Below are 11,311 nucleotides of genomic sequence, written 5' to 3'. Positions count from 1 at the left end.
TCCTGTGGCTGCTGCAAGTCTGTCAGAGGATGAGCTCACCTCGCACTGGGACACAGCCAGCGGGAGCACGAAGGCACGAGCCCTGCTTTGCTGCAGCATCCCGGCGGCCTGGAGGCTCAAACAACCCCTGACGGGCAGTAAACCACAGCCCTGCCCAGCTCTAATCTGTGAGGGATTAGTCAAGCTGGGAGGCTCAAACAACCCCTGACGGGCAGTAAACGGGGATGTTTTCAGCGCCGCAGCCCTGCCCAGCTCCAGTCTGTGAGGGATTAGTCAAGCTCCAGGCACTGCTGCCTCCCCGAGCAGATCCACGGCTCCGTGCATCTGTGAGGGATTAGTCAAGCTGCAGGCACTGCTGCCTCCCCGAGCAGATCCACGGCTCCAGGGCCGTGCAGGGCTCCGCGATTTCCGCGGCCGTGCTTCCTGCGGCTCCCGTGACTAACGCGTCCCCTGAACTCCCCTGAACACCGCTCGGAGGGGAATGCTCCCCGAGCTGGCTGTAAAATGTTTCTGAGGGGTTTGAGTGCCTTGGGGGAACGTGAGTGCCACCATCCCTCACCTGCAGCTCGGCGCTGTCTGAAGTTTCCTTCCTTTGCCTGATTAAACTGACAGTCCCCTGCTGTTTGTGTTTTGCACTTTTGGGATCAGGCAACAAACCATCACGACCTCACTTGCCCTAGCAGATTGTGCCACGTTGGTGCCAAGCAGAGATGCTGATGGAGCAGAGGAGAAGGAGAGTGTGGTGATCTCATGCAGGAAGTCTTTCCTGGGTAAGCCTCGGGCAGAGGGATGCCCAGCAGCCCTTCACACAGGATGATGGCTTCTCTGGGAAACCTGACTGAGCACAGGAGACATCTGAATGAGAACCATAATCCAACCCTGACTGAAACGCTCTCAAACTCCAGGGAGTCCAGATGGCAGAACCAGGTGTCAGCTTGAATTTTACAATGGAACAGTCTTGGCCAGCCCTACAAGGGTTGGCTCACAACAAGGTGTAGGCACCTAATTCCCTTTGAGATGACTATATAAGAATCATGAGTCTAAATCTGGTGTCTAAATCACAGTAATGAGCTGTACCAAACCCAGAGATATCAGCTGAATGTGCTTCACCAAGTACAAACACCAGATCTCATCCTGAACCTCAGTTGTTCTTTCTTCTTGCAAGTTTTAGCACTACAAACAAAAGCGAAGCACCATATCCACTTTATTGCTGCAGATATTCCAGGCACAAAGCTCCCACGTGTTTTATAGGAAAAGTAGAAAGAGTTTGGAGTTGTTAACTGTGACGCTATGGGCAAGGCAGCAATCCCTGTTAACAGTTTCCATCAGCCCGAGGTTTAATTGCCAGCCATTGGGCCAGCTTGCTCCAGGAACAATTACAGCGCTGTGAAGTCATTTCACGGAGCATTTACCAACAGCAGGCTCAGAAAACAGAGGCTGGCCATGTTCTCTGGCTGATTAAAGTCCTGTGAGTGGAACAGGGCACTGAACGTTTGCCACCTAGGAATGAAGTGTTTTCCAGGCAAAGGCTGCTCCAGCCCAGGCTGGAGGAGGCAAGATTATGAGAAAGCAGAAACCTTTTTCACCTCCTGGGCTGACATCCCCACAAACCTTCCTCTGACATCTGGGGCTGAATTTGGGTCCTGTATCTTTTTGTGCTTCAAGAGCTGCTCTGCCACAAGCAGCCCTGGAGACCTCCATGAGTGCTGCATCCCTTTTCTCTTGGCCTAATTGCCCTGGACTCTGATGAGTTGAAGCAGCCAATGTTCACAAAAACATCTTTTCTGTGTAGTTCCCAAATCAACGTGGAAATGTCATCATGGGCTGGCAAATTGGGCTGCCCAGGTCAGAGCTCAGGGTCAGACCTCAGATGACATTTCAACCCAGGACAGGAGCAATTTGTACCAGGGCATAACATCAATTTGCATCGGTTTCATGCTGAAAACTTGTGGGGTTTTTAGGAGCCAAATCAGATCTTCTGTCAAAGGGCTCCCTGAGTTAGATGTATATTTAAAACTTCATTCTTGCACTGCTCTGCACACTGCCACAGAAACACACAAAGCAACATTTTCCCAGTAAAGGACTGAGCCTGATGTGAGACAGGGAAAGGCTTGCATAGGGAAGGAGAGCTTCCTTTCTGCTTGCATTTCAGACCCCATCATGAGCTTCCCAGGACTCTGACATATAATTCAAGAGACCTAGGGGAAAAAACATCATGAAAATAACAGAGCCAGAAATTCCTAAATCAATTTAGCCCTTTTTCTAACAAGAACAACAAAAAAAAAGATCTATCAAACTGTATCCATGTCAATGCTACCCCATCCTTTCCCAGACCATAACACAGGCTGGCTTAGGAAGAACCACCATGTCCAGATAAGCTATGGCACTATGTGAGCAAGGAGCAAGTCTTTTGTTTTGACAAAAACTCAGGATTTAATTTGTCCTTTAAAATCACTCTTGATATCCAGTAAAATTTATTTTGTTGATTTTCTGCTGGATCATCTCAGGCTTCAAAGCCTGAGATGAACAATTTAATTTCTTAGCAGAAGACTGAATTTAAAAGTACAGCATTATTCCTTTTCCTCAGTTTCTGTTCCCTTAACTGCCTGGTAAGTGGGATTAAGTCAGCACTGTCATTTCTGGGACCAAGGCAATCTTTTGGTTTGTAAGAATTTCATAGAGGAAAACCAAAATCCACTTATCTAAAGAGCTACTGAGTGAAAAAAAGTGACATAAAACTCTCTATTTTTCACACAAGATAAACCAAAGGTTTTCAACATCTTTTGATTTGTGGGTCTGTACACATTTTCTGGGGAAGAGGCAAACTTCCCAAGGGTACTCTGGGCTGTCAGCAGCCAAGCTGGGGGGAGCTGGTCCCACAGGGACTGCACAGCCCTGCAGGGCTGAACCTGCTCCTCTGCATCCCGTGCAGGGCTGGGTGTTTTTGCAGGACACTTCTCATTACAGTGATGTGTTTGCTTTGAAACTGAACCTCAAACCTCCTCAGCTTTTTAGGCTGCCACCCTGTGTTTTCATGTTTTAACTTTTGAGCTTTTACCTTAAGATAAGTTCAGCTTTCAAAAACTAAAATCTGAACTGGAAGGAAGCTCAGCATGCAATATAAATGTTTTGTTTTGGTTGTTTTTTTTTTTTTTTTTTTAATTCCTACTGATATTTTTGATTCTTTCTTTCTTTACTGTATTTAAGATAAATTTTCCATACAGACAAACATATTGTGTAATAATTCCTCATCTTAAAATATTTGTGTAAAAGAAAACCTAAACAGGATTAAACCCTGGCTAATTAAAAGCACCATAAAAAAACTGGTAAAACAAAATAAAATCCATTACTACCAGAAATATCCTGAAGATTATAAACTTACCATTTTGGCTGGCACAACTGGAGCCGAACATTAAAACAAGTGGAAATGAGCAATTACTGATATATATTTTTATATAGTTTAAGAAATATTGTTGCAGCTAATTCCTTTTAAAAGATACTATGAATCATTAAAATAATACTTTTTATAACCCCAAGTTTAATATTTCATGACAGTTCTAGAATGCATTTAATTGCATTGCCTAATGTAAAAGTCATAATTCAAGTCTTTATACAGAAAAACTAGAAAGCAATTGCTCTCATTCTAACCCTTTGTGTAAAAACTATAATCTAGCTGTCAAAACAGTTGATAAAACTAAAGATTTGAAGAGAAATTTGCTGAAGGTTTGTTATCTTTGGCATAACTTGAATGATTAGAACTGCTGCGCTAAACAAATTGAGTATTCATCAAACAAACTTCTTGTTGTTACACGCTCCAGAGAATGAACTGTGCTTGTTTAGTCTGGGTGGGAGAGAAGTGTGGGGGAGAGGACATGATAATCGTCTTTAAATATATAAAGCACAGCTGTAAAGATACAAGGTGATCTGTTTTAAGGGCCTGTGGAGGATAGAGGTGAAGAAGAAAGTGAGACTCAGGTTAGAGAGGAGGAGTCAGGGCACCAAAATGTGGAGAGAATTGACTGAAGACCACCACAGATTCTCCATTTAGGTATTTTTAAAAATAAACATCTTCTGGGCAAGGTCAGTAAAGCCCTGGGAGAGCAAGATGCAGGTTTTGGAGATTTCAGGTGTGTGGATCCCCAAGCAGCTTCCACAGGAGATGGGGACCCACAGACTCAGGGCTCAGGCTGTTCCTGCAGCTTTGGACATTGCTTTCTGCATCATTTATGGCTGAGTGCTGCCAGCTCCAGATGCCTCTGCCAGCCTTGTTCCTGTGACTGTGGTGCTTCCCACACCATTCCCACCTCTTCCCGCTGCTGTCACAGCCCCGTCCCCCTCCCCATGGGCACTCACATTGGCACCAGCAGCTGGATCACTTTGGGTGCCAGTCAGCCATGCAGCTCCTGAAAAAGTCTGTGAAAAAGACAAGTTTCACCTCTGAGAGAGTGAGTCTGTGTGGGAAATTCTTGTGTTTTCTGGACAAGACAGAAGGACAAATGGCTGCCAAACCCAAGAGCCAGCAGTGCTTGTAAGATGTATTTGCAGCAGGGTATTATATGGTGTGAAAATCACTTTATTAGCATCACATGCCAGTTACCCCTGATGTGACAGCCCAGCCCGGTGTCTGTTGGCCACTTCATGTCTCTCCTTCCTGCTGCACAAGGAGGATGTTGTCCTCTCACCTTTCCCAGCTCTGCAACACCACACACTGGGCTTAGACAATTCCCTTCTGCCAGGACATGCTGCTGACCCTCAGGGAGTGGCAGGGGATGCTGCTCCCATCCTGCTGCATTCCCACAAGTGCTCTGTTTGTGTCTCAGTCAGTGCAGGCTACTTTGGCTCTCCTTCAGCCCACATGGCTGAAGGGACACCACGTGTCCAGTGCCAAAGGAGGACAGGTGACAACACCTCACCTGTTTGCAAAACAAGCCCTCACTTTTCCTGTATCCTTGCAGCAAGGCACTCTTCATGAAGCCTTGTTCAGAGCTCAGCCACCTCACTCAGCATCTCTGGAGGCATCTGCAACACAAACGCAAAGAAGAAATACAAGGCAGAAGAACCAGGGAACCCATTTGGAGACCAGCAAGCTGCAGGTATCTCAGGACATGCACCAGTTTGCTTCTCCTCCCCATCCTGCAAACACTTCAGCTGCACCAGGCAGGTGTGCAAGGTTGGGAGCTCTCCATCCCTCAGCTGCCTGGTACTGCCCTGCAGCCACGAGGAGAGGTGAGGGGAGCCCAGGTCAGCCAGGTGATCCTCAGCACTGCCCACAGACAGCCCAGCAAATCGTGTGTGCAGCCCTCCAGTGTCACCCTGAACAAACTGGAGGGACTGTGCCCCCCAGCTCCTGCTTCCACCTGCAGCCTTGGCCACCCCACAGATAATGCCTGCTACAATTTGGAAGTCTTTAAGATGAAACGTTGTGTCTTTCCTGCAATAAAGTTCACAAAATGTCGATGCTTTGTCTCTGTAACAAGCACACAAAAAGAAGATATAAAATCCCACGTGTTTATAGATGCTCTCAGTGAACTGCTCTTTGCCAAGGCTGGATTTGTGAGGAGGTTTTCAAAGGATTGCCATGCTTGGATCTCACCAGGGCTTCAGTGGGTAACTCCCTGCCATGGCATTGGAAAGTTTCCCCCATCATTGGCTGCTGCCTTTCACAATGTTTGTGTAGAAGCTTTTTTCCCCCAGCACTTTCTGCAGAAGAGAGTGTTTACTTTAGTGTTTGAACAATGCCATGACTGCACGCCAGCCGACACCCAGGCTTACCAGGGCCACAAACTAATGAGGATTTCCAAGTGTTGGTGTCACTGGCAGGGTTTGAAGCAGAGCTATAAAGCCTGCAGACAGCAGGCTGCTGGCCAGGGAGGCTTAGCAGCTTTTTGGTGAGGCATCTGAGATAGTTGGAGAGAGATCTGTACCACACCCTGGCTGCAAACTCTGATATCACAGAGCACAGCCTGCAATACATTGAGAGGAGAATAAAGATTGAAACAGGAGCAACCAAAATTAGATCCCTGACTGCTGCAGCAGGAAGGTGAAAACAAGGATGGCTGGTTTCTTCTAGTGGGAAGATTCTGGGTTTGGAGCTGAACTAAGAGGAAAGACTTAATGTAATGAGGAAAGCTCGATTCATTTTGGGTCAACCAAAAACATTTTGCTTGACCAGTAACAAAATCTTCTGGTTTGCTTGGAGACTATTCCATCTTTTAAAACAGTCAATGTAAAAAACCACAACCCTTTTCCTTTTAAATTTAGGTCTGTTGAAAATGAAAATAAAAAAGAAAGCGTCAAACTAAATAATGTTCAATAAAGCAAACTGCTTCAGCCTGAAAATGCTGAAGTGAAACATTTCAATATTTAAGTAAGTAAAGGAAGACTTCTATTGTTTTGTCTTGTCATTGACTGACTTCAGCCCAGATTTGTGAGTTATCTTGCTTGCCTTCATTTTCACAGGGGACTCAATTTTTTATTTTTCAACTCATTTAATACTCTCTTCTTGTGCAGTTCGAGGTACAAATGGTCAAGTTCAGCAAAGGTTCATAAGAACATGACTGAGCTGACAATTTCCACAAGTATCAGGCAAACTTCAGGTTTTGTTTTTTTTTCCCTTTGCATTTTAGTTTTCCTTTGAAATTGTACCTAAATTTCAAGAAGCTGGGGGGTTCTCAAGACCCCCAAAACATGCACAGAATAGAACTGTCAAAGTTGTGTGCTCTGCTGGGTAACCTGCACACCGCAAAAATTCAGATGCCATCTTCAGTCCTGCAAAATATTAAGCCAGGCATTTAAGATTTACCCCAGTGATTAAGCATGAGCAGCTTGTAATTGTTTCCAGACCCCTCTCCTAGCAGGAGAAAAGGCTCTGCAATCCCTGCCCACGTGCTCAGTGTAGCAATGTGCTCACCAACAGAGAAACTGAAGATGAGCTGGGGAGGACAAGCAGATATCCCGAGTTCTGAGAACAAGCCAGCTTTAACTTTGAGTCCAGCATGGACTGTCCAGCTCAGAAAAGCAGGATTATTTATTCAGCAGTGTGCATCAGGGCACGTCTGTGTCCTGCCTGGAGCAACACCTGTGCACCAGCAACTAGGAACCCCTCCTAAGTACATGTGGTCACATTCAGTCTGCAATTTTTCATCTGGTTTGGGAGTGTTAAATGAAGATCAACTGCTGGAATCAGCCTCATTTGGGGAATCTGACTTTACAGAGGAGACCTTTGTCCTCCAGGTTTTATATGAAGCCCCAAAGATTGCAGACTTTCTGTGTAAGCCATGAAACAATCCAGCGAGCATCTGCCTCACATCCCAAACTGTTCCCTCCATGCAAATCTACTGATGGATTTTTCCCACAGACTGTTTGGTCATGAAAAGAGACCTTCCCCAACTTGCTCAGGGCTTCAGAAAACCTCAGAGAAAACCTCAGCAGCCCCAGCCCAAGTCTGAAAGCAAATTCAAGGGTTTGCCCTTGCCTTTGAACACAGCAGGGCTCGGCTCCAACAGGTTAGATCTCAGGGGCCACCTTGCTCCCAGGATTTAAACCAGACCACATGTGAAATGGCAACTACTTCTTGATTTTATATTTTATTTTGTTTCTAAATAGGAGAATTTAGGGTTATGGTTCTTCTTATTATTATTCTTACTATTATTTTAATGGAAAATTCAGTGTGTTGCCTTCCCTCCTTAATGAAGGGAACCAGAGAAATTCACCAGAGCTCCATTTCTCTTGCTTTCTAGAAACAGTACCTACAAATCCTTTGCAGAAAAATAACCACAATTTTCCCCCCTTCTCTCTCCCCTCTGAGATGGAGTTTTCATCAGCTCAGACCATTTTTCTTCTACCACTTCTTTATCTTAACCTTTTCTCAAAGGTTACATTTATTTTCTGAGGTCCACAGGCAGGACAAGGACACAGAGGGTGCAGCTGATGCTGCCTTTTGAGAATCACTGTCACCACTGCAAGAGGGACAAGCCTGGGGGGAAAGGATGTCTCTGGAGATGGCCCCTGCCCTAACAGCCAGCCCAGTTCACCCAGTCAGGCCTCTCCAGAGCAGCTGGAGTTGCTGCCATCAGAGCATGTCCCTGTAGCCAACTAACTCCTTTTTTCTTTTTTTCTCCCTTCCCCAGCCCTGGCTGTTGCCTGCACATCTGGTGGTTCCTCAGAACCTCTCTGCAATCATTGCTTCATCTCTGTTCAGCTCCAGGCTGGAATGGGGCTGTTCTCCCTCCCCTGGGACCTTGAGTGCATCCTCCTCTCCTAACCAAATTCACTGTGCAGGGGATCCTTCCATCCCTTCTTATGCAGAACCCTCCGAGAAGGGTCTTGTTCCAGGATGGAAATCTTGGCACACTCCTCCAGCAGATGATGTCAGATAAGCCCACTGCTGGGGAGAGGTTCACCACCCTCCATGGAAACTTTGCAAGCTCTGGTTTTCATCCAGATGAGATTTTTTTTTCTTTTAAATTTAAATTTGAGCAAAAATGCTTCAATCTTTACAGCGTGAGAGAGGAGTGAAAAAATACATCATTGCCATTATAGTGGAGGGGTAAAAAAGTAGTTCAAGCTGTCTTTGAAGCGCCCTGGTGCTGAAACAAATGGGTTTCTCTTGTTTAAGTTAGGTGAGAATGGTTCTTCTGCCAGAAATGGCCTGTGCTTGCTTCAGTGAGTGAGGGGTAGCATTTGCTCTCTCCTGCCCAAGCCCTTCTCTCCACGGGTGGGGTGGCTGGCACCAAAGCTGGCACTGACCCCGTGCAGTTTGGTGGTGGAGCCAGACAGGAGGGACCTGGCTGTGCCATTTGAGACCTGCAGTGAGGGCCAGAGCTGAGCCTGCACAGCAGCAGAGAGGGGTGGCAGCAACTTCTAACCACATTTACACATCAGGGTGCAACAGGGAGCTCTTCCACCAAAGCATGACTGTGCACAGCCTCAGGATTGTGTTTACTCAGGATAAATAGTTCTCTGTCTTGTGGACAGAGGAAGGTTTTCATTTGTGTGCTCACCCATCTGCTCATGGCCAAAGCCAGGTCGGTTCTGGTTTGTAGAGCTGAGTTCTGGCCACGCTGTCCCTCAGCTCCTGGTCCTCCAGGTCATCTCTGTCACCCTGTGGTGCCAACAGAGCTCCTGGGATGTGCAGTGGCCCCATCTGCACCATGACCCAGGGCTCACAGCTGAATGGCAGCAGCAGGAATCGCCTGCAGGGAAGATGTTGAGAAAGAGATGAGGAAAAACTGCATCTCACCCCAGCCAAAAACACAACTCACTTCCACACGCCCACCAAGCACTGGGACCGTGGCAAAGCCAAGCTTAAAGGGGCCACTCAGCCCCCAGAGCATCTTTAATAATGCTTTTCTAGGTTGTGACAAGCCAGCCCCCATAGTGCTGGGAGAAAACAGATTCACAGCAAATCCCCTCGGGTCACAGCCTGCAAAGAGCATCGCCCACGGGAACACGGCCCCGGGGAAAACAGGGGGCTGGGGCTCAGGGCTAGCCCAGCCCTGCCGGGGCTACCTGGGCACGGATCTGCCAGCCACCCCCGAGCCCGGCTGCACGGCGTGGAAGCGTTTAAAAAATACTTACAGGCATGGAAGGGTGGAGGGGGAGAAAAAGAAATGGTATTTGCGGAGGCCCATTCCTCAGCACGCTTTCATGTGTGCCAAAGTTTGTTGGCATGGCTCTGAGTTTGATAGGGAACATCTGGGCTGCTGTTGCTGGCTGGATGTTGGCTGAGGGCAGCGAACAAAAGGGGTTTGTGCAGGAATGCGCGGGGAGGGACAGCTGCGAGAGGAGAAACGCAGCCATGCTCCCTGAAGAAGAAAGCCTAATGCACATCCCATGTTCCTGCTTTTAAAAAGGGGATAAAAGCCTTCCCCTGCCCCCACTTCTGTTCCCTCCCGGGGCACTGAAGGCGAGCGGGGCTCAGACAGATCCGTGCCCTGCTGCCTCTGCACATTCCATTATTGCTGCAGTCTGGAAAAACGCTTGGGGTGGAGGGAGCAGGTGAGTGGGAGAGCAGGGGAGCCTGAACCCAGCACCACACAGACCCAAAGCATACCCAGCCTGGTGCCACAGTTCAGCACCCAGTGACAAACCCTCTCAGAGTGCACCAAGTGACGTGGACCCACCAAGAATGGTGCTGATTCAAGTTTCTTCCACTCCTGTTGGAAATGTGGGGCCAGAAGATGAAAATTAGCACTGCCAGCAGCCCAAAAGGCAGAGACTGCTTCCTACAGACACAGGGTGCCGTTGTGTCTGGCACCAGAGGATGGCATGGAGGGATGGAGGAGGAGAGGATTCGCACTTGAAGAGAGCTGGTCTGTTGGGAACTAGCTGAAAACTTCAGGTCAGGAGCAACCCCTGGCTCTAAAGGTCACAGCAGCCGTGCTCTACTGCCAAGGAGTCACTGCTGCCTGTGCACAGACACCAGAAACTTCTGACTGAATCATCCTGACATATGAATTATTCCTTTTGGAGCCCCTTTCCACCATCCCACACCTGTGGGTGTTGTTCACCCAAAGGTATTTGTAGCCTTCACAAATTTTTTGAAAATTTCACTTTCTGAAGTAAGCCTCTCCCTCAACAGGAGCAGCACTGGAGTAATTTCTTACCTTCTGACACTTTTCCCCTCATTCCATTTTTGTCCAGCTGAATACCATGAGCAACAGTTTTGAGCGTTTAAGGGGTTTTTTTCTCCAATCAATGGAGAATTTTTCTCTTTTGTTGCTGGTATGTACATTTGGCCTGAATCCTCCCTAGCAGCCTACATCCCTCCTTGGCTCCAGTCTTTAGCAAGGACACACATTGGACCTGCTACCTAGACCAAGATTCCCATTGCCTGTGCCTTTGGCTCTCCTTGGAGTTGCTCCAGAGAGGGTATTTGGGCAGCACTTGGTGTACACATCCCTCTTCCTTGACAGGAAAACCCTCTGGGGAAGCCCTAGGGAGCAAAACCTAAAGACAAAGGGTCCAGGTCAGCAAAGACCCCTGGGTCTGGTGTTATGAATAGAAAGTTATATTTTTTTAGGTTGCAGATTAAAAAACAAGTCAGACCAGTTGCTGTAAGTTAGTTTCACTGCTAAAGAGGAGCTCTTCAATTACCTGTTAATGGCTGGTGATTAACCATTGTCTCCCTGATGCTGTCCTCTTGCCAGGGAGGGACACGGGGACAGACCCTCCAGGTACCAGGAAAATAGCAGTGACATCAGAGCCAGTATGCAGATGAGAAATGCATTGTGCCCCGAATTTTTACAGTTTTTCCCAGGAAAACCCCTAAAATCACGAGCCAACAAGTGACCTAAGTGATGTCTAAGGA

Source organism: Passer montanus, unplaced genomic scaffold (genome assembly GCF_014805655.1).
Source record: "Passer montanus isolate IOZ18808 unplaced genomic scaffold, ASM1480565v1 scaffold71, whole genome shotgun sequence".
NCBI classification, from domain to species: domain Eukaryota; kingdom Metazoa; phylum Chordata; class Aves; order Passeriformes; family Passeridae; genus Passer; species Passer montanus.
The sequence above is the reverse complement of the archived record's forward strand: the minus strand, read 5'-3'. Positions refer to the sequence as shown.